The sequence below is a fragment of the Denticeps clupeoides genome, chromosome 5 (genome assembly GCF_900700375.1).
Source record: "Denticeps clupeoides chromosome 5, fDenClu1.1, whole genome shotgun sequence".
Lineage (NCBI taxonomy): Eukaryota > Metazoa > Chordata > Actinopteri > Clupeiformes > Denticipitidae > Denticeps > Denticeps clupeoides.
Window position 1 is genome coordinate 10660372 of NC_041711.1, and position 21988 is coordinate 10682359.

A 21988-nucleotide genomic window follows, 5' to 3' on the forward strand; every position below is an offset into this window, starting at 1 on the left:
CAAATCATAATCTTCTTCCTGCGTCTCATTGAGGATAAAGTGTTTTTTTTTTTTTTTTGGGGGATATCAGCCATTCAGCTGGCAGACATTAAGAAAGCTACTAAAAATAAGAGACGCGACTCAGAGCAGCCGTGTCCTGTTTTCGCAGGACTGGGAGATGAATAAATAATTTCAGTCACAGAAGGTTACATCTTCTTTTTTTTTATTTGTGATGATAACTGCAGCCAGAGGAGTAAACACATCCCAAGAAGGTTTACGTTGGCCCACATAGCGCAGGTAGCCATCATTATGGTCTAAATAAGACTGTGAGGAAAAGTCAATGTGTGTGCGTGAGTGGTTTTATTTATCGAGCGTGCAAAACAAGTCTGAAAACAAACTTTTGCCGAGTGGAAAGAAGATGTTCGGATGGCTTGAGTGGTCTGTTGGGCTCATACACGCCTCTTCTGGGTGTTTACTTGGAATAGGTAACACTTAAAGCTCTTAGCTGGTTCTTTATGGGGAGACTTGGAGGACTTGGACTTGAACATTCCCCACAAACCCACACGGTTCCTCGGAACTGATAAACACAAGTCAACGGGCCTCTTCCTTGTGTTGAGACGTGCGGTGATGAATTGTCTGGTCGCTCAGGCCTCTGCAGAGGAGTCAGTGCTGAGCTTGTTCTTGACCCCATCCCTTCCCTCAAGGTTCCCTGAATATGGGACAAGGTCCTTTGTTTATTCTTAGATTCTGTGGGGACCTCTTGAGCTCCGTGTACCCATTATTAGCCCTAAACGTCCAAAGAATCACCTTTTGTGAAAAGAAACCCCACCTTAGATTACCTTAAAAGTAAAAAAAAATTATTTTTGTTATTTATATATATATATTTGGAAAGTGAAAGTCAGGCAGGCAGTTTTCTTTCTGCATCTTGTTTCTGGCTAAACTTAAAATTCATTAAAACAATCATTTTTAGCCCACTTATGTCTTAAGTGTTTTTAACATTAATAAAATAGGCTATTAATCATGCTCTTTTCGCAGGTTGCTATGGTTACAGAATGTCTACCTTTAATTTGGTTAAGTGCTGCTTAAACTTGGCTACTCACAATCAAGAATTCATGGAACAGAGAACAACTAGAAATCTGTAAGAGCACTGGCCTACGGGTTGTACCTGTCTGCTCTGCCACACGAGAGCATACCTTACCGAGATACCACAGGGGCTTTAAATCACCCAGTGTCATGTTACAAGCTGATGCCGCAAGCGTCCCTCACCCCAATGGCCTTCCCATTGGGTTGAGAGGCCAGGTGTCACGGTATCATGTAACACCAGCGGAATCGGCCGCTCCTCTCCTCGCCAGGCGTGCCAGCTGTCCCACCATCGAGCAGCTCAGGATAGCCTCTTGTCTTCGGAAAGCGGAGGGCCCACCAATTGTCTGCACACAAGAGCATGCTCAATGGACAATAGTCCAGCTGTGGATTATTGGTCTAATTTCAGAGTTCTGACCTATCCAGGATTGGAGTATTTTTGGGGGTTATTAGGAGGTTGTTAGGTTTTTTTTTTTTTCTGCCTTTCTTTCTGGTTATTCTCCCAGCTGAAGCGTTGCCTGGAAACAGAAATCATGAAACCATCAATTTGTTGTGTTTGTTCTTGGGGACGGGAAAAATGTGGAACACTTCAACTGTGTTAGCACCGTTGACCGCTCACGCGTCGCTTTCTATCGGGTTCCTTTGTTCAATTAAATAAAAAAAGCCAATATCTATATAAGGGTCTGAAGCTGGCCAGTCTCCATGTCAGAGTCCCATGGCCTGGAGCCATGCCAGCTACCTGGCTTTTCACAAGGCTTCCTCTTCATGTAAACTTGAGGCCGAGGCAGAGCGTAGCTCAGCTTTGTGGGGAGAAATTTCAGAGCAGAGGGCTGCCGGGCGCTGAATTACTGCAGGCCCTCTGCTCCGGAGGACAGCTTTCACTCACACTGTAAACATCGTCCAGTTTTAGAGCCATTAATGGTGGACATGAACCAGATGGTGAGCTGCTCCTCTTCCTCCTCACAGGAGGACCATTGTGTTGCAATTGAGCATTGTTTCTCTTGATCATGGTCTTGGTCATTCATTAAAAAAAAAAATACAAATCCTAAATATATATATAAAAAAAATTCTATCATTGAATAATACTACTACTACTACTAATAAGTGAATTGTATATACATAGTGCTTTTCTAAACAACTCAAAGATGCTTCCCAAATCATATGGCAATTACAAGTTATCATGATTTTTATCTTCTGGGAGAACCAGTTCCAGGTATGAAAGCTTTTTCGGTCAATGTTGTCCTGATATTAGATAAACTCAGTCGAATCCTTTGTTCACGCCGCATACCGTGTTTACTTGAACTCATCCTTTAGCTACGACGCGTCAACATCCTCAGCTGGGGAAACATAAATACGAGGACAGCATGAGCTCATTGTATTTCCCTGGATCACGGCCACAAATGTCATCAAGCCATTTACTGCAAACAGGGAGGACCATTCATTTCCAATTCCATTCGAAATCAACAGTCCAGCGTCGTGTCAAGCGGCTGATGTAATCCTGGCATTCAGAAGTCACCCTTTCATTCAAACTTTCGTTCGCTGCCGCCAGAGAGGCAGAACGAGCGTGGCCAGCCAGATATTGGAATGAGGTGAGATGTAGTCTTTGATGCCGCTAGGCATGTATGTCTACATGGCAGCCAGACCTTGTAATGGCAAGATCAGAGTTGGTACAGCTTTCATCATGGGCACGTCATGGCTGAGGACCAGGGCCGTCATGCTGTCTCTCACGAGTCCTGCTTTTAATTTTTTATTTGCGTGCCCCATGTCTGACATCTGTTGACAGGCTTCTTCAGACGACGTGACAGAAGATGCGGGTGACAAGTGTGCATGACTGCAGATTCTCCATGATTCTCTTCCAGGGGACTCAGCAAGCGGGCCTCCTTCTGAATATCAATGTCTGCCATGTCGGAGTACGTAGGAGTCGGTGATGCAGCAATGTGTGATGGGTGCAGGAATAATCTAAATGAGCTGTCCTGCTGATGTCCCAGGGGACGCCACATGTGCTTTACTCTGCAATTAGCCGCGGTCCCAAAAGACACAAAATTTCCATCCATACGGTCACAATATGTCCTGCTGTTCTTTCAGATCAACATTTCACTTTGATTACAGGGCTCTGGAAAATGTCCAGCATTCCTGGTGTGCCTGTTTTTGTGTGACTCACGCTACAGTATGCAAAACCAAATAACCTTTCAGGTAAAATGTCTTCACAAGCCAATCCAAGTAGGAAGACCACAGTGTCTGAAACCTGTACCAGTTACCCCTCAGAGAAATGAAAGATATTCATTCACCAGCCATGATTATATCAGAAAGGATGTGGGTTTTCATTTTAAAGGTTCAAGGCATCATACTCCAGTCATGCGTTTGCATTTTACTAAGCTGTACTTAGCCCGACAACTATCTAGAATTAAAATATAGAGCTGGAGACCTTGGAATGCATTTAAATAGGATTCTGTGACAATCTGGACATATGGGCCTGTATTAATATGCTATGGATTATTATTTAATCAACAGGAATCTATGAAAAGCTACTTTTCTACAAAATGTGTCACCTGTCTGCCTCTGAAATTCATCTCAAAAAGCATGTGGGGCTCAAAGAACTGCAGATCAAAGACGTTTAGTTCAAAGAATCAATCTAATTTGCTAAACAGGAAAAAAAGACATTCTTACGCTATCTGATTAGTCACAGTCATTTGACTCTGAAAGAAATTTTGTTTAGTTTACATGACCGGCGTAATTTGTTAAACCAAGCTAGGGTCATGGGAGGGCCACCAAAAACCATATAGCACAACCTTGAGTCTATTATGCTTTAACGTATGTTAGCGAAGATGACAATGATGTCAAAGTTTTTGAGACTGTCAATATTTGTCATTAAAATTATGGTCCAGATGCAATGCCTGTTTTGTAAATTTGGTAGCTGTGCTACCGATGGTTGTTACAATGAAGATGAATGAAAAACAAACCTTGATGTGAAGCATTATATTTAGCTTCCTCAAGGAAAAATTGTCTCCTCTGAGACGTAGATGTTGCCGTTGTTGCTAAGCAGTCAGCGGTCTACAACATCATGGAAAGTTGGAAACAGCAGCATTGTAATTAGTTTAAAACACTGGTCAACATGTGATATATATATATATATATACACACATAGAGAGAGACAGAGAGAGCGAGCAACTGTCATTCTACCTTGTTCGACACAAAGTTCTTCAGAATGCACATTGGGTCAGAGCTGGGGTCTATTTCTAGGAAATCTAGCCTTGGGCATTACTTGTATCCACCTGACAACATTATAGGCCTATTAGCATTGACAGGAGCCCGGTGGGAGACTGTAAGGGGACATCCACTTTTTTTGGCCTTCCCCTTGTGTCAGGAAAGTTGTATATATATATAGTGATGGTTCCCGTAGGTTCACAGCGGTTAGGCTAATCCGCTAACATGGGCCAGCAGGGCGTGTTTGGCGCTGGGTGAACGGGGAAGTGGCTGAGGTGAGAATGAAAGTGCCTCGCTCTCATATGCTGAATTCTAAAGAGGAAAGCTGCTGAATGGCCCTCTTTTATTGATCCGTGTTTTTGAAGGCACGACTCTACAAAATGAGGTCTATTCACAGCGAAGGGGTTGCAGAGGGTCATTTGGCTTGTAGCTCCTGTGTGCTATTCCAGATCATTCTGTGTTTTAATCATATGATACTAGCCTCAGGTGTCACGTCTCAGGAACAGCTCTGTTTAGAGAAAATAAATAGGCCAGTCTTTAAGGTGACATCAAGCCAATGATTAAAAACAAAAGGGAACATTATTAAATAAAGCGCATTCTCTTATATTTATCAGGTGACCATATTCTGGATTGTTATCTGTATTGTACAGAGCTCAACATAAAGTGAAGGCATCTGCTACCTACCTGACTACAGACTGACTTCTTAGCAACCACACCGAAGGGTAAATGATATATATGGATCTCTGTAACAATTGCAAAAGCTAAATCGGACGTTTCTCACTGCTATTCAGACATTTTATGAAGTAGAATGCTATAAACATTTGCATGCCTTCAATCATGTGAACACCAGTGCTGGAATTGAACAGAATATCACTCTCACAGTTATTATCACTTCTTTATGTATTTCAAATCTACTGTTAACACGTTAACACCTACTCTACTGTGGACAGTAGCTCTGAATTGAAATGCCCAATGCCAGCCCCCTGAATTATAATATATGGCCTTGAGAAGCTGCATGTTGACAGGTCCGACTCTGTCAGCAGCTTTTCATTTTCAGAAGAGTAGAACTTGGAAATCTTACATTTGTGTGGTTATCCTGGCAAAACAACAATGGTTTAAATTCATGGAAATTGTATATATTTCTATCACAATCAAAGGGTATGAGGGCAATACTTTTAAACTGGTGCTTAAGCACGGAGGATTATTGGCTAGTGTAAGGTCAAAGGTGTCCGTAGGATTTACATAAACAAAAAGATTAACTCAATCTTTAAAGATGTTTGTGGAAAAGTAGTGTGCATGAGATCTGTCAATCACTTGAATCCATGTTCATCATTAAAGATTGTGTTGTAGATGTAGTAAATACATTAATAAATAACCACCAACAAAAGTGGACATTTGTTTCTTTTCTTCAAGATACAAGTAACTACTAAGCGGTATTTTCTTGTTTTATTAATTTATTTAAGTCCTGAGGACACTGTCACGGTTGTTGGACATGGTGAGGAAAAGAGGATGCATACGCACAACGTCACAAGACAGGGGCTTTATTACATGAACTCAGGACAGGGGAAATTTAATAGATAGAAGAACATCGGGCATTAGTCTTTTGGTCATTAGGGGTCGGACAATAGTAGTTCTCCAATTATTTTCTATAAATAAAGTTTGTTACATCATGTTGTATATATTTAGTCTATTTTAACTTATATACTGAACTGTGGAACTGTTTAACAGAGAAATAATGGGATGTATAGTCTTTATTTCACCATCCTGGCCCTGCAACCCCTGGGAACACATTTGATGGCATTTTCCCAGGCAGGTGAGATAGCACAATTTCTCTTCACCTTGTCAGTCAGTGGAGACAGCTATTGCTAATGGGGACTGGACAACAGGAGGGGGGAAAAAAGCATGATAACAGGTTCTCTCATGGTAAGTGTGCTGTCCAGACGTGACAGTGGAAACTTATCACTTAGTGAATAATTTACACCAAGCACCAAGTTGCCCCACCGCTGGACAGTGAGGCTCAAATGTTGTAATGGGCTCCATCTTTCCTCCACGAATACAAACTCATTGAATTATTCAGCCAGTTTTTTTGTTCACCTTGATCGACGTCACAAATCATTCTACAGAGAATAGGAGTTTGTCAAGCAGTGAAGAACTTGGTTTTGACAGATACAGAGATGCAGCAGGCTCTTGGCAACTCTCAAGGACTCGTTGGAGTTTGAACGTAGTGGAGGGAAAGCCATTTTGGATGCCAATTTCAGATGCTTGGTGCTGACAGTATAATACTGTGGGGATGCCTCTCTGCTTTTGATGAGGTGAGGTGATGAAAACAAGAAGTCAGTAAGTCAGACCTACTGCACCCCACATGGCAGTGATGAGGAATCTAATAATAAAAAATAATAAAAAATCAGTTTCCCCAGTGGCCAATGTCCAAATTCCCAGTATCGGTGGAGACCTACGCAAACCAATGAAGAAACGTAATTAATATTTCTGGTAAGTATTGGCTCAGTGAACTGAGCCTTTTTCATTTCGGGACAGTAAATAATTGTGCGCTGATCACAATGGCAGCATTTCCTACAGGAACAGGAGTCAACTTTAAATTGGGTCTCAACACGCTCGTGTTATGTAATGAGGGCCTTTATTGTGGACAGTCAAATAGCTTCAGGATGATGCTCACTCCATCAGCCGGTGGCATTAGCAGACGTCTCGGCTATGACTCGTCAGAACAGCTTTGATTTGTGTTTCATGGGGGGTCTACTAAATTGGTGCCTGTCTGAAATGAGCAGAACATCAAACGTTAATGACCAAGGCTGTTTGCAAAGGTCATCCTAAATGAGACAGGGAAGAAATTCAGAATAATCATATTCGTTATTTTTAGTAACATGCTTTTCTTTTTTCAATCCGTGGGCAATTAAGAATATCTATAATGTTAAAGATTGATTGGCAAAAAGAGCAAACAGGGTCATTGCAGAGGCCAGTCACAGCTGTCGTTCAGAAAAATTAGATATTGATGCACAGCTCTACACACAAAGTGTAAAGAGCAACGCCTGCAGCATGTCCTCACACTCATCCTGAAAGCACATGAGTCTTATGGACTTTTCTCCAACACATTTATGAATTGTGAAACACCCCCGTTTGATGTGCTCTCCTTTCCATGGCGCCCTGAGCGAGAGGGAAGTCAGCAGCTTCACAAACTTCTAAGCTTCTGAGTCAGTGGCAGTTGGTAGTCCAGTCAATCAGTCTGTATCTGGAGGAAATGTCCAGTAACACAGTGTGATTTTTTTATTCTTTTTGGGTAAAACATGTCTCACTTTATTTTCGGAATTCTCTCAGAAAGTTGGCAACAAAATACGAACCAAAGCATGAACGTTACCATATGGGCCAATGGATTTAATTTCACTTTGTGGTTATCTTAACCCTGCGTCTTCAAGCCGTTGTTTTCTAGCACAAATTCCGACAAAGCCTTTCTGAACGTGTCCTCCCCATCCCTTGCCGGACAGTAAACGAGCTACGCAACCCAGAGAAGTGTTGAGGCTGTTTATCTTGCAGGGTTTAAACACGGCCAGGAAACCTTTCTCTGCAGACCTCCGAGACTGAAGGGGAAGGATTATGTGCAGCAATCTGACTGCAGGAAAACAGAATTAAGAAAAATGGGAAAAAAAACATTTTATAAAAGCGATTGGAAGAGACATACATTAGATGCCACATGTATTTTCCACTCTGGAGACGCTAATAAGCTTGCATTTTCATAGAGTTAGAAGTAGGACCTATTAATTTTATTTTATTTTGAAGATTTTACTCTATAGTGCAGGCCTACACACAGATAATTCAAATAGCTGAACCTTTATCATTAGAATTCTTATTAGGAAAATGAAATTTAGGGAAAACAGAACGCGCATATGCTATAACCAGTGCCAATTGTTTTGACATTATCAATATTCTTGTATGCATTATGGATTGAAATTAATGACAGTGTTATTTGCTTTATTCACTATTCCCGATTTCATAGAGCTCAAGGTGGAGTTTGCATGATTAGTGACTCTATAAAACCCCATTATAAAACATGTACACTGTCCCAAACACTCTTACTGTGAAATGATTACGGCCAATTCTTCTAGCTGGACATTCATCCAGAGGGCCAGACGTCGTAACTGAGCTGCTGCGCTGTCTCAAGGCAGACAAGGCTGTCACAGAGAGGTCAGCAGATTCATTGTCCTGGCTGAAACCAGAGACACAAAGGGCTAGCCCAGAGGAGGAACTGTAAATGTGAGCGGCATTCTTAACATTCACCCAATGCGAGGTGTATCCAGTGACTGGGCCGATGCCATAATGACGGGGTTGAAATAAGGTGTACTTCAAAGGGAGGCAATTATTACTATTAGCTGCGGTTAGCTTTGTGTGGCATGGAACAAAGTTGTAAACAGTCCCAACCCAGAAGTGCTGCACCCTGCCTTGAGTGAAATTTGCCATGTAGGTGCGCCGAAAGCTATTTATGTCACTATTTGTCTTCTTTAGTACGGTCACGTTGACGAGGAAATGAAGCGCAGAGGCGGGACATCTTACAAACAATGATTTATTAACAATAAAGGTAAAAACGGCACGAGGGCCGAAAACAGGGGAAACAAAAGGGGAGAACTTAAACAAACCCGCAGGCGTGTGCCGATTGCCAGAACTGAAAACAAGTGAAAGTGAAAGGTTTGTCATTGTGATACACAGCAGCACAGCACACAGTGCACACAGTGAAATTTGTCCTCAGGATTTAACCAATCACCCTTGGTGAGCAGTGGGCAGCCACCCAGGGAGCAGTGTGTGAGGATGGTGCTTTGCTCAGTGGCACCTCAGTGGGTCGGGATTCGAACCGGCAACCTTCTGTTTACGGGGTGGCTTCCTTAACCGCTAGGCCACCACTGCCCCAAATACAATCATGGCCAGTACAGGGGGACGAACCTGCAACCTTGCCGTTATCAGCACCAACAAATGTGCACGCCAGTCGTACAGTCCATATACAAATGTCGCAGCCCCGAATGGCTGCTCAGACGTGCTTTATAACGGGTCTCCGTTGTCATGCCAGGTGCGTCTCCAGGTGCGCCCAATCGTGACAAGTACCATTTGTCAGCATTTTTTGCAACTGAAGATCACCAGAGAAAAAGGTCAAGGCATGAAATAACCAGAAAGCATGACAAAATCCTGACAATTAACAACCTCACTAGCGTAACGAACCTTATTTAAAAATATGTTTTTTATACAAATAATACTGTTTATAAAGCAATTGATTATTAATATGATAATTAAAATATTTAATTTATATGCATTGATTAAGATGAATTAAGCTGTCCAAAATGAATGTGTAAATTGATAACATTTTTAAATATGTATAGCAGAAAAATTGATTAACAGAAGTAACTCTGTTGGGGGTCTATGATTGGGTGTGAACTTGACCCTAGATACAGACAGTTCCTGCATAAAGATGGGATCAGACAGTTACAGAATTTTCATAATGTACATCACATATTTTTACACGCACATTTTTTGGGGTGAATTGTTTGAATCGGCCCTTAGGCAGCAATAAAAAAAAATGGAAAACTTCTTTCCATACTTCCACATTCTGCAGGGTGTTATACTTCCCATGGGATCATTTTTAGCATGATCGACAGCCTTACTTCGAACATTAATATAAACAGATTTTAATTACAGTCCAAGTTTACTGAAAATGGTCTTTATTATATACATAAACCATCATTTACTGTTTGTCTGAGCACTTGTACCTGAGGGACTTTTATTAATAACAATGGTAATTTTTCACTCTAAAATCACCAGTGATAATAGAAACAGGACACTCCTGAAGGAGGTTAAGTACTCAAACTTAATTGAGGCACTTTGCGCTAAAAGGTTGAACCTGCAAATACAAATGAAGTCATTATTATAGCCTTTCCAGCAAATGTGTGTGCGCTTAAAGTTGTCCAGCTTTTACAAATCGAGCTTTCCGCAGTACATGGCACTATGAGAGATGGTTACAAATACAAAGTAAAGAAATAAATCAAAGAGTTTTTTTTCTTTCTGCACCTACTAGACCTATATAAGTACTACCTTAGACTTTAAAATCAATAGAAAATATCCTTAAGCAAACACAATTAGGTGAACCCTGTTGAAGGGCAATAAAACTCCAGCCGAGGCACCTGGCCTTTCCCGTAAGCTGAGCTCTCAGGCTACTAGCGTGGGTACCTGACCCCCTCGCCACCATTAATGACTCACCGCCGACATTTAATGCGGGATGACGCTCCTCCTTTAACCAGAAGCTTGTCCGGAAGACTCTCGGTCAGCAGTCGCGACACTGACACACAACTGCACACCTACTCACAAGAACGTCTGAGTCATGCCCGGGATTAAAAATTGAATAGGCCGTTTTATGTCCGTACACCTTTTTTTTTTTTTTTTTTTGCTCTCGGCCGCTGTCTGCCTTGCCTATTTACATTTTTAATAACAAAACCGTGGCGGCCTCTTGCACTTGAATGGCTGATAGCGCATCGTGGAATGCCTTGGTAATTAATTGATGTCCGAGCAAACGAACGTTGTCATCCTTGCTCATGCTGGACTGAGCACTTAGATGATATGTCTCTCTTTTCATTTCTTTTTTTTTTTTTTTTTTTTTTGCAGTGCTTGCAAAAAAAGCGTGAGCCCTCAGATTCCCCCTCTGTGAAGAATGTGACATTACCCAGGGCCATTTAATCACACTTTCTCGTAGTTTGAGTGTGAAGCTGAAACTTTGCCTAATGACTGGAGGGACGGTTTTCTGTCTTCTCATCTTCTCATACCTCTAATGCACCATGTCACCGGTGCATGCTTTTTTTTTTTTCCTCGGTTCTCTTTTGCATTGGCTCTATTTTGCTTTGGCCCAGAGCAATTCACAAGTCAAACCTAATGTGCGGTATAAGTACAGACTCTTTTGCATTTCTTCTACGTTTAAGAAATCACTATATCCAGTAACAGAAACTTTTAAGTTAATGATGTTAGTGAAAAAAAAGTCAGATTAAAGAACCAAGAAAATTTGGTAAAATTGGAACCAAACTGACCAAGATGCTACACCCGTTCTCCACAGTTTCCTCTCCAGACTTTGAGCTGGTGGTGACAGTAGAAGCGGTGTGGTTGGATGTCCTTGTTGGATGACACCATCGCCACAAGGAGTAACATACAAATCATTTGAGTAAACAAGTTAAGATGAACACACATACTGACATGACATATCGGCGCCTGTGGTAGTCAATAAATTGAATCCATTGATTTACCTCCCAAACTTGTATAATGGGAACAGAAACACATGGCTTAGCTGAGATACCCAACCATAACTAAACTAAGCCTTGCATTGGAACATACTCATTTGTAATGATTGTATTTGCAATATTAGAAACGAGGCCTGCTACCTTGCCACATGGAGGCTTGGAATTGCTTAACGTGAGTGTTTGTGTTCCTGATGCATTTCACAGATCGAGAGCTAATTCACGGCACAGCGTGATCACAGCACCAGGGCACTTAGGCCAACATCACACCTTAGCAGCTCCTTATTCCCCATCCGTAAGTTTATACTTGGAGGCTCGCCTTGATCCTCTCACCTAACAAAACATGGCAGCGTTTGGCAGCAGGGCCACCAAAGACCACAGTGTTACTACTCCAGCAAGAGGTTGTGAGTTTGTGTTTGTGCAAACATGCATGCATCCAAAAAAAAAAATAAAATGATGACACTTATGGATGAGTGAATGGCCAAAAAGTCATGAAAATCGATGAAGTGAATTTTATATTCAGGTCAGCGATTCATTGCCTGGCAGATGCTGTCACAGGTGAGGGCTGTGTGTAGATCAGGTCATACATTTTGTATACACTATTCTAGAAAAGACAGCTGAATTGTACATCATCTGTCTGTAATGCCACGGGCATATTTTTACCTTCTGTGCTTTGAAAGTGCCATATGCATCCTTAGGATGGTAAGTGATCACTTGGTTTTAATTAAGCCAAGACTGGAATGAAACATGCTAGCAGGGGATCTTTAGGAAGAGCATTGATTTGAAGTGTTTCTGGTATAATTTGCATTAGATGAAGTTTGAGCTCATACATTTAATTAATTTACAGTACAGGCCAAAAGTTTGGACACACCTTCTCATTCAATGTGTTTTCTTTATTTTCATGACCATTTACATTGGTAGATTCTCACTGAAGGCATCAAAACTATGAATGAACAAATGTGGAGTTATGTACTTAACAAAAAAAGGTGAAATAGCTGAAAACATGTTTTATATTCTAGTTTCTTCATCCACCCTTTGCTCTGATGACTGCTTTGCACACTCTTGGCATTCTCTCGATGAGCTTCAAGAGGTCGTCACCTGAAACGGTTTTTCGACAGTCTTGAAGGAGTTCCCAGAGGTGCTATTGGCCCCTTTGCCTTCACTCTGCGGTCCAGCTCACCCCAAACCATCTCGATTGGGTTCAGGTCCCAAGTACACATGTGTTCATTCATGGTTTTGATGCCGTCAGTGAGAATCTACCAATGTAAATGGTCATGAAAAAAAAGAAAACAAATTGAATGAGAAGGTGTGTCCAAACTTTTGGCCTGTACCATATATTCAATATTCCCTCTCATTGTAGTTGTTTAGGTTCTGCTTAACTGTACTACTGTAAATGTGTTTTAAGATCACATGTATTTTTAATACGTGTACATTAAACATTAAAACCTTGTCAAAAAAAATACAAAATGCATTTTGCAATATAAAGGAAAGCATAGCCTGTCTTTCCGTAGTTAATAATTCAAAAAAAAAAAAAAAAGAACAGAACATCCTGAGCACCAGAGTGACTGTTCACACTAAGGAAGGAAGCCAAAGCAGAGGAAAAAAAAATAATTTCAAGCTCACATATTTTTATAGATAAAGTATGACAAAATGCCTTAAGTACATAAAAATCTGAATTCTGAATATGGTGGTAATGGTGGTTTCAGTGTCATCCCTCTGCACTTGTGTATGTGCAGACATGGAGTTTATATGAGCCGGTGACGCTAAATTGCCCGTGGTGTACATTGTACATTGTGTGTTCACACCGATTGACTGGCACCCTGTTTGTTTTTTCATGCTTTGATGGAATTTACTTTCTTACACAGTTATAGTGAACTGAGTGAGTGGGTTTAAAAAATAGGTTCTTTTGATGGTTGGCTTTTTTCATGACAGTAAATGTACATAATTTATAGAAAACAGTCACAACAAATAAATGCACGGTTTACATCCCAGTTGCATTTCCCAAAAGAATTGTAAGCCTAAGCAGTTAGTAAAATCCCTCTTACAAAACATCTTAGATTTACAGAGCATTTCCCGAAAGCTTCGGGAAAGTGCATCCAGATTTACATCTGCTCTGAAGTACTCATGGTTGAGAGCTTCTTAATGCAAATATCTTAGTGAAGTCAACAGCTGGAAGTTGTCACAGTTCAAATATTCCGTACCCCCCCTGATACAATAATTAGAACCACTTCGCAATTAAAAAAAAAAAAAAAAGTGATTGTCACATGTGGTACACAGCAGCACAGCACATGGAGCACACAGTGAAATTTGTCCTCTGCATTTATCTCATCACCCTGAGTGACAGGCGCCCGGGGAGCACTGTGTGTGGACGGTGCTTTGCTCAGTGGCACCTCAGTGGCACCTTGGCGGATCGGGATTCGAACCGGCAACCTGATTACGGGGCCGCTTCCTTAACTGCTAGGCCACCACATGTCATTCAATTGTTCAGGAAAACACTGTAAACACTTTCATTTTGGAAACACACAAAGTGCCTTCCATAAAGCACGTATGCCAGTGAGATGCATATATCAACAAATATCAACACTACACACACACACAAAACACAAATTCTGCCCATTGTACTGTAGACACTGTGAACCCCACCAGTGTGCCAGAAAGTAATTAGGCACGTAATTATGTCTGGCAACAATGAGCGAAATGTGGGGGCAGAGCCAAGGAAAAGGAGATATGACAAAGAAAGACCACGCCCACAGATGCCACAACTTCCCTGCCTCATATAGGCCTTTTCATCAAGATATATTATTAGCCTTATTTTAGTTCCAAATACAGAGCATAGAGATCTGCTTCTGACTTTTAGTTAGCAACAGGACAGCTTCAGAGCTGGAGAATGATGAGGGGGTCAGGAAGTTACAAAGGGAGGTGCAGATGCCAAGGTCATCTTAATCTGTATGTATGTTGTGACATTGTTGATGTACATGCAAATACGTTCCAAACAGAAGAGGTGAATGTTCTTTCAACAACCACGTGGGAGTCCAAAGTGCACAGTACTCAGAACGGGATATGCTGTTACATACACATTATATGGTAATACATGCCACATGCATTGACAAACAAAAAATGCATTGTTCCAATATTTTTTCTGTTCTCTCATGGACACATGTCCTGCACTCATTATTTTTTGAACATAGACCATTTCCAGCACACTGTGGACCATGCTGCTGCTGTTGAATTAAGGAATTCCCAAAGTTTAATGGCTGCACTTTGGTACTGATGTGTCAGAAAAGCCAGACCATAAAGAATAATGAGAGAGAGAGAGAGAGATAGAGAGAGAGAGAGAGATGCTATTTATCCATAATTTGCAACACAGACAAGTCTTTAACCTTAGTTAGAACAACATGGTGCTCACAGCTGCTTCTTGTAAAGTCAGTAATAGAAGAAGTCAGTGTAGCAGAGGCATATACAGGGTGCTCCAGTAGAAATGAGACCTATTCTAATATAAAGCATGTGGACTGGTACAGGTCGTTTGTCTTTCATTAGTTATTCCATTTTATTTGTGCTGAGATACACGTGATCTCCTGTCTGTCCTAATTCAGAATGCAGCACTTCTGAGCAGCTCTCCAATTCAGCCAATAAGAAAAGCAGCAGAAAGCGAGATGTACTCTGTCACTCTGACGAAAGTAAACACTGAAACACTTTGCCTTTCATCAGAAATGAAGGTGTGAGGGGTTTTAGATCTTGGATTTAAATATTCCTCGTGGGCATTGTTGGGGTGATGGGATGAGGGATGGTAGCACAAATCCTCAGAAGCAACCCCCCTTCACAAACACATACACACACTGATCACCCGGAAGTCACAGAGGGGTCTGAGGGAATTGGCTGTTTGTTTTGTATGACAGTTGACCCATAAATTATAAATCTTAACTTAATCTGTTCTGGGCGGCTCAGCAGTTTGGATTATTCGCCTTGTTGTTTTCTTTACTGCCTGATGTTAAATTCCTGCTCACTTTGTAATAGGCTTATTCATCCAGCCCCTGGGGACGAGCTGATCCAATGGGAATCAACACATTGATCTAAGACGTAGGTATAATGCAATTTCAAGTGAAAAATATATATTTTTATGAACATTTGTAAGAATCATGACCGACAATATTATAATATAGTATACCAGTACTATGTAAAATAACATCTAATAACAAAAAAATGTCATTATTGTTCATTATTTTATTCTTTAATTTATTTTTGTAGCTGTGTTGTCACTGTTTGTTCATAATGTATTCATTTAATTGCAGTGCAAGTGTAGATATTTAAAATGTGCGCACACTCATTGCAGATGTAGATGCCACCAAATTCAAAAGTTCCTGATGTTTTTCTCTACAGTCTGTATTATATGTATACGTCATGAAATATAATATCCGAAGTTGTGTCTGGGAGACTCCTCACCTACTTTACCCATGTTGTTTATGCCACTGGGAGATATTAATTATACAGAGCTGCCAGCAGTCAACAACGTGTTGTCATGTCTTGTCTGAGCCTGCAGACCTCGCAGCTCAAGATGGCTGGATGCACTTGGCCCCCTCTTGAAGTCATGTTTGGATTCCGATGAGGCATTTCACGTGGAATGCCGACCCACTTAGCTTCGCTTGTTTAGCATGTGAGGACGAGGGAACAGGGGAACAAGACGCTTCTGTGACACCGCACCCCTCCAGCGCAGACAAACATGCTGCATTATGACTACGGCGGCGCTGCCTCAAAGGGGGTGACTGTACCAAAAAGTCCCGCTCCTGCCAGGAGGAAGCGGCATCGCCGAGCATTTTCTCTCATCGCCGGCGTCCTCAATGGCAAGCATTGTAGAGGCCCGATAAATAATCTGCTGCTTTCTGATCCCCGGGACCTTCCTCAGCTGACCCCTGAGACGGCCCCTGTCGCGTCGTCAAGATTACCTCAAGATTAGACCCTGCCCCATCATCGCTGGGGACAGTGATGGTGAAGTTCAGCAGGCTGGTTAACTTTAGCTGGTTCTTCGGAGGACACCGCAGCCACTGCCGCGTCTTACGCAGGCCTGTATGTGGCAAGGAGGGATTATTTGTGAGTTGTGTTGTGTTGTTTTTTTTTTTTATATATGTAGGCTAATCCATGCGCTGCTCACTCTGAGGATCTTTTCATCTTTTCATTTCGCCTTTTTCCTGCCTTATTTCCTGCGCAGGACGGCGAGGGAAACGCCATCAGATTGTGAGTGAGGGGCTTAGAGATTACAAAAGAAGACAGCTGGCACAGATAACACTATACGCTGACCGCATCCCTCAGACAAATAAAAAATAAGTAAATAAGGGGAGAAGAAATAAAGAAGTGAGGGTGTCTGAGAGAGGAAAGGTCTCATTACTGAATGATTATGCTCATGTTCGCTGTAATGCTTTGTCAGGCCTAAAAATGGCATCACTTCTTAAATTTCACTTCACGCTGCGCTCGGCACGATTTACGCACTCGGTCTGTCTCTGCCTCACACACACACACACACACACACACACACACACACACACACACACACACACTCTGACTTGTTTTCCCCCTGCACCTACTGCGGTGAGGGGAGAGAGGGCAATCAGTGCATGAAACCTACAGCCCATGAAATTGTGTCAAATGAATTTACCAGTGTTCATTTTCTGCAAGGTAACATCATCCTTTGTAAGTCACATTGCCCTGGATGTTTCTACATCCGCACTGAGGGTGGAGCTAATCGAAGACCTGGGTTATGTGACACCAGGCATGGACACTGTCACGTGGCCTAATTGTCAACTTCCGGGACCACCACCGTATTGCTCGTCCCAAAATATCAAAGAGTAAAATTCAGAGAGGGATCCTCTTTGAGTAGATTTAACATTCAATAGGTTAAAGAGCAGCAATTGTTTTTTATTAGTGAATTATTAAAGTATTATATATGTTTAATTGTCAAAGTTATTTGTTCTGGCGGACCTTCTCAGCAGTGGCCTGGTGATGTGACTATAGGCTCAAATATATGTCCATCCCACACATTATGCCCTACACTTCAAGCATCGACGACGAGACCTCTGCTGATCAGATGTGACTTAGGTTATCATCTGAAGGCAGCTCATTGTATATTTTTAATCAACATCACCACAGAAGCAATTTTTTTTCTGCATAAGATGTCAAATACATTTTTCACTGATCTTGGACATTCAATGATAGACAAGATTATACTGACTCTGCACCGGCACCAACCGTTTACCGAGGTGTTCTTAGGGTGGAGCTACCATCTGAGCAACCTCTGCACATATGGTAAAGAGAGGCAAGGTAGATGCCTCTAATGAAGTGACCAAGGATGGGCATATAATGCTTAATATATGTGCTCAATTTTTAAATGTAGCACACATAGTGCTGTAAGCATATAAAAAGGCCCTATGTTTTACATTTACATAAAATATCAAGTCACTAATGTAAGTCACATGCTGACTGGGTTTTATGACTCCATTCTGTTGCTGTGCAATATGTCCCAACAAAGCAACAAAAGTGGGAGTTTAAAAAAGTGCCACACAGGGAGTGTGTGTAATTACAACAATTACAGCAACAATAAGCAGCGCTTCAGAAGCAGAATGCCTGGCATGCGTCCCCCGGGCTGTTTCTCTCGGCACAAACAAACATCAACCTGCATGCCGCTCCAGACGAATCGGTGTCGGTCCCAGCAAACCTTCAGCACCTGTAAATGTCTAGTGCTGGGGGGTCGTTGGCCTTAGAGGTCAAGAAAAAAGTTTGTCCAGCCCCTTCACTTCCTTGTGCAGAACCTTGTGCGCGTTTAAGGGTTATCGCTCATCACCTGGCGCGACATCTGTCTGGATTAGGAAGCGGCCCTGCAGGCGAACAGGGTCTCAGTGTGGTGGAATGTGACAAGTGACCACATGTCTGCAGCACCTGAGTTTATCCAGATCGCACCCCCCGCAAGCCCCCCAGGGATATCTCATCTGTGGCCTTTCCCTTGAGAAATGGCCTTTTCTAACACGCCACAGTGATGGATCATTTCCTTTGCGTGCTCAGCACAGAGGTCCACTGGTCTGCCCCACTCGCCCTACAAGATCCTCCATCAGTTCAGTTCCGGGTGTGCCGGCCGGTGTGAGTGCGGACTCCAGGCAGAGATTAATTTTGATATGATGTGAGATGAGCCCCAGCAGGGGCAAGCAGAAAAAATAAAGCTGCGATATCCCAAAAATGAATTTCTGATTTCAATGTTCACCGGCTCTGGTCTGATCCTCTGGCTTTATGTCCAAACAATTTACAAAATGCTGTCCAGTTTTTTTTTTTTTTTTAAACTTCTTTGAGCTCGCATAACAAATAAATAAATAAATAAAGCTCACTTCACTGAAGCCCCCCCAACAGACATACAGTAATAGAGACATACTGGTGGGAAAAGAAGTGGTGAGAGAAACCCTTCCCTTCAGCTGCACAACAATGCACAGTGAAGAAAAAATAATTAGTCTCACGACGTCGTGGTGAAAAAGCTGGAATCTGATCACAGCACATAAAAAAAAAATCTCCATTCATTACATTAATTGACTGCCATGAAGTAGACCAGTGTTAGGGCGAGTCTGTAAATAGGCATACTTGTTGAGTTTGGGAATGAGATATGGCCATTCTTTGTCGTCAAAACAGACAGTGGGAGAACCTTATCTTGTTCCACGATCTCCTGCCTTTCTCTAATCTCTCTGCTTTTTTTCTTCAGGAAGTATAGAATTTGACTCCAGTATGTGGGAGGATTGACTCGCTGGCCTCTGTCGCATTTGAGGGACCTGACATGGGCAGCGGGCGTCGTGGATCCGCTTGGCCATCTTATTACCAGCCGTCTAACTCGCACAAAAGCCCCCAGTGTTGTGGTAGAGGAAGCCCTCAAGAAATTAATGTAATATATTATAGTTTACTACACTATTATAGTACATTGGTATACTATATTATTTTTTATTAGTAGGGTTTTATATAGTTGAACCCAGACACTGGGGATGCACATAACAGTTTTTCTTAGCATCGGTTCCAATCCCGGGGAAACTGGAAGTGTAATGTCAGGAAGCGCATCAGGCATAAAACTTTTTTCAGTTTATATAAAACCAACCCAAGTCATTGTTACATTTAATGTGTGAGAAAAACAATGTACACTGCTAAATGCGGGCATATATACTGTGAAATAAATGTAAGAAAAGAACATGCGTTAATGCACTGAATGTGTTAAATTCGCACTACTGTAGTGTATTAAATGTAAACAAATTATTGCTTAAAAAAGCCTTGTACTGTAAATAGGGCATGCACGCTAATATGATCATTGTTTATTGATGTTTTCCATAATAGACGGCCGCTATCATTTCACTCTACCGGTAGGCTGATGGAGGGTCTATCGCTGGCCTTTGCAGAATGGAACAATGGCAGCGCCTCATCAAAGAGCACCAAAGACTCTCATTCAGGTTTCTGTGCTGACTTGAACATTATACTAAAAGAGAGAGAGAGAGAGAGAGAGAGAGAGAGAGAGAGAAAAAAAAAAGAATTTGCGAAAGAAATGCATGAATATGAACAAACATCTATGACACACATGTAAAAAGACTCCTGTCTCTTTTTTTTAGGCAAGTCACGTCTCCTTGATCTTTGATAAGCCCCACGGACCTACCCTCCGAGACCTCCTACTTGCCATTGTCCATCTCCCCTCTCCTTTCCTTTTTAATTTATTTCTCCACTCTGATTTTTAAAGCAGCGACCCCTCCACCCCCCTCCACGATGTAAGGTATACTTTCTTTTCTCTGCATTGTCAGCTCAGACCTGGCTTTCTCCTACGGCGAGAACAAAAGGGATCAAATGTTTAACAGGCGCCGCACCGGGACTCTGGGCGGTCACGTGATCAGCAGTGCTGGGCAGTGATGAATGGGTCTACAACAGAGCGGACTGGCCAAGCATATGGCTCACATCAAAAAAGAAGAGCACTGATTTAGCTCCCCAACTGGGGTAGGGCGTGCAGAAGACTGCGAAGACCATGCAATGCTTTCCCGTACATCCACACCAGCGCTGAGGTGTGTAGTGCCACCGTTTCGAAATCCAGAGTCACTTCGGAAACATCTCACCTCATCTGGCCAACACAAAACTGTTGCACATCATGACTTCTGGAGTGCAGATAGGTTACGTTGCACCACTTGCAACAGAAAAATGTGATTTAGCTTCTTGTGTTGACAGGGATTCAAATCTGGGAGGAGGCGAAGGCAGCAGGAAGCGAACCCGGGACAATGGGACAGACCCCCGCAGCTATGTCCCCTCATCCCAGCCGCGGCCCTTTCACGCTGGGCTCGCGCGGCTTATGTGCAGATGTTCTGAGCGACTCGGACGCGGCAGGCTGGAGGGGGCCTGGCACGACAGCTGGGCGGCGTGCTGGAGCGATCGGGCGGAGCTCTGATCTCCCATTGCAACCTCTGGCTTTTCTAGTCACGCCCCTGGTTCGAGTATTCAGTCACACTGAACAAGGCCAGGACATCAAATGTTCTTTCGGAAGCTCAGTTGTCTACGCTGTAGGAATGTCATGAAGTAAAGTTTTTTGATGTTTTTAAAGAAAAAAACTAAACACTGCAGTTCAATAGTTTGACAGTAAGAGAACAGTACACCACTTCTAGTTCTATCATGTGCATGACACACCACCAGAGGTGGAAAGTACGTTACTGTAATTGAGTAGTTTTTGTCAGTAATTTGTTTTTGAAATAGGTCATTTTATTTTTAGTCAATTACATTTTACTTCGCTACATTAGAAACCCGCCTCCCGTTAATGAGTAAAAAAGTTACATGCAAATACTATATCCGTCTGACCTGAGAGGAATCCCGCGCGGCACATTTTGTCAGACCGCAGCGGCTCACCATGAAGCCACCGCTGGGTCCTAAAGCCGAACCTTCACCAACCAATCAAAGTAAAGAACAGGCCTACACAACAGCCAATCAGAAAACAGCAGTACTGGATCTGGGCGGAACGCAGCACAACAACCAATGAAAAGGTGTCCGGGGATTTATTCTTTATTCTGTTATTCTACTACTTGTGATTAAACCTTCCGAGCAGGTTATTGACCCAAACAATGATCACTTCAAGCAAAGGTTAACTCGTCTTTTGTTTTAATGTTATAACAAATTCACAATTTGTTTGACACAAATGACAACTTGACTGCTGTTAGAGAATGTTGCCCAGTTTTTTCAATGCTGAGAGCCTGGAGCCTAAACTTTTTACAGCTACCACATGCAGCCTGAAAGCAGAATAGCCTATACATGCATCCAGATACTATTCACAGCCAATTCATTTTTCCACATTTTGTTATGTTCCAGCCTCATTCCAAAATGGATATAAACCACCAGCTATATTGTTATGTTTTATGCTTGGTTTGATGATAAACAAGTTGGACATGTATTGGTCAATACAATAAGTGTCTTTGTTAAGT

General features: G+C 42.1%; 2 long non-coding RNA genes across 2 annotated transcripts; one reads left to right on the forward strand and one right to left on the reverse strand.

Moving 5' to 3' along the window:
* Positions 1–1309: 1309 nt before the first annotated feature.
* LOC114791011 (uncharacterized) lies at positions 1310–21419 on the reverse strand. The gene is made up of 3 exons (XR_003749889.1): positions 21372–21419; positions 19905–20019; positions 1310–1406 (listed from the first exon to the last, which is right to left on the reverse strand). It is a non-coding gene; the product is annotated as an uncharacterized LOC114791011 (long non-coding RNA).
* Positions 16526–19434, forward strand: LOC114791012 (uncharacterized). Its single transcript, XR_003749890.1, has 3 exons — positions 16526–16619; positions 16738–16763; positions 19264–19434. It is a non-coding gene; the product is annotated as an uncharacterized LOC114791012 (long non-coding RNA).
* Positions 21420–21988: the final 569 nt, after the last annotated feature.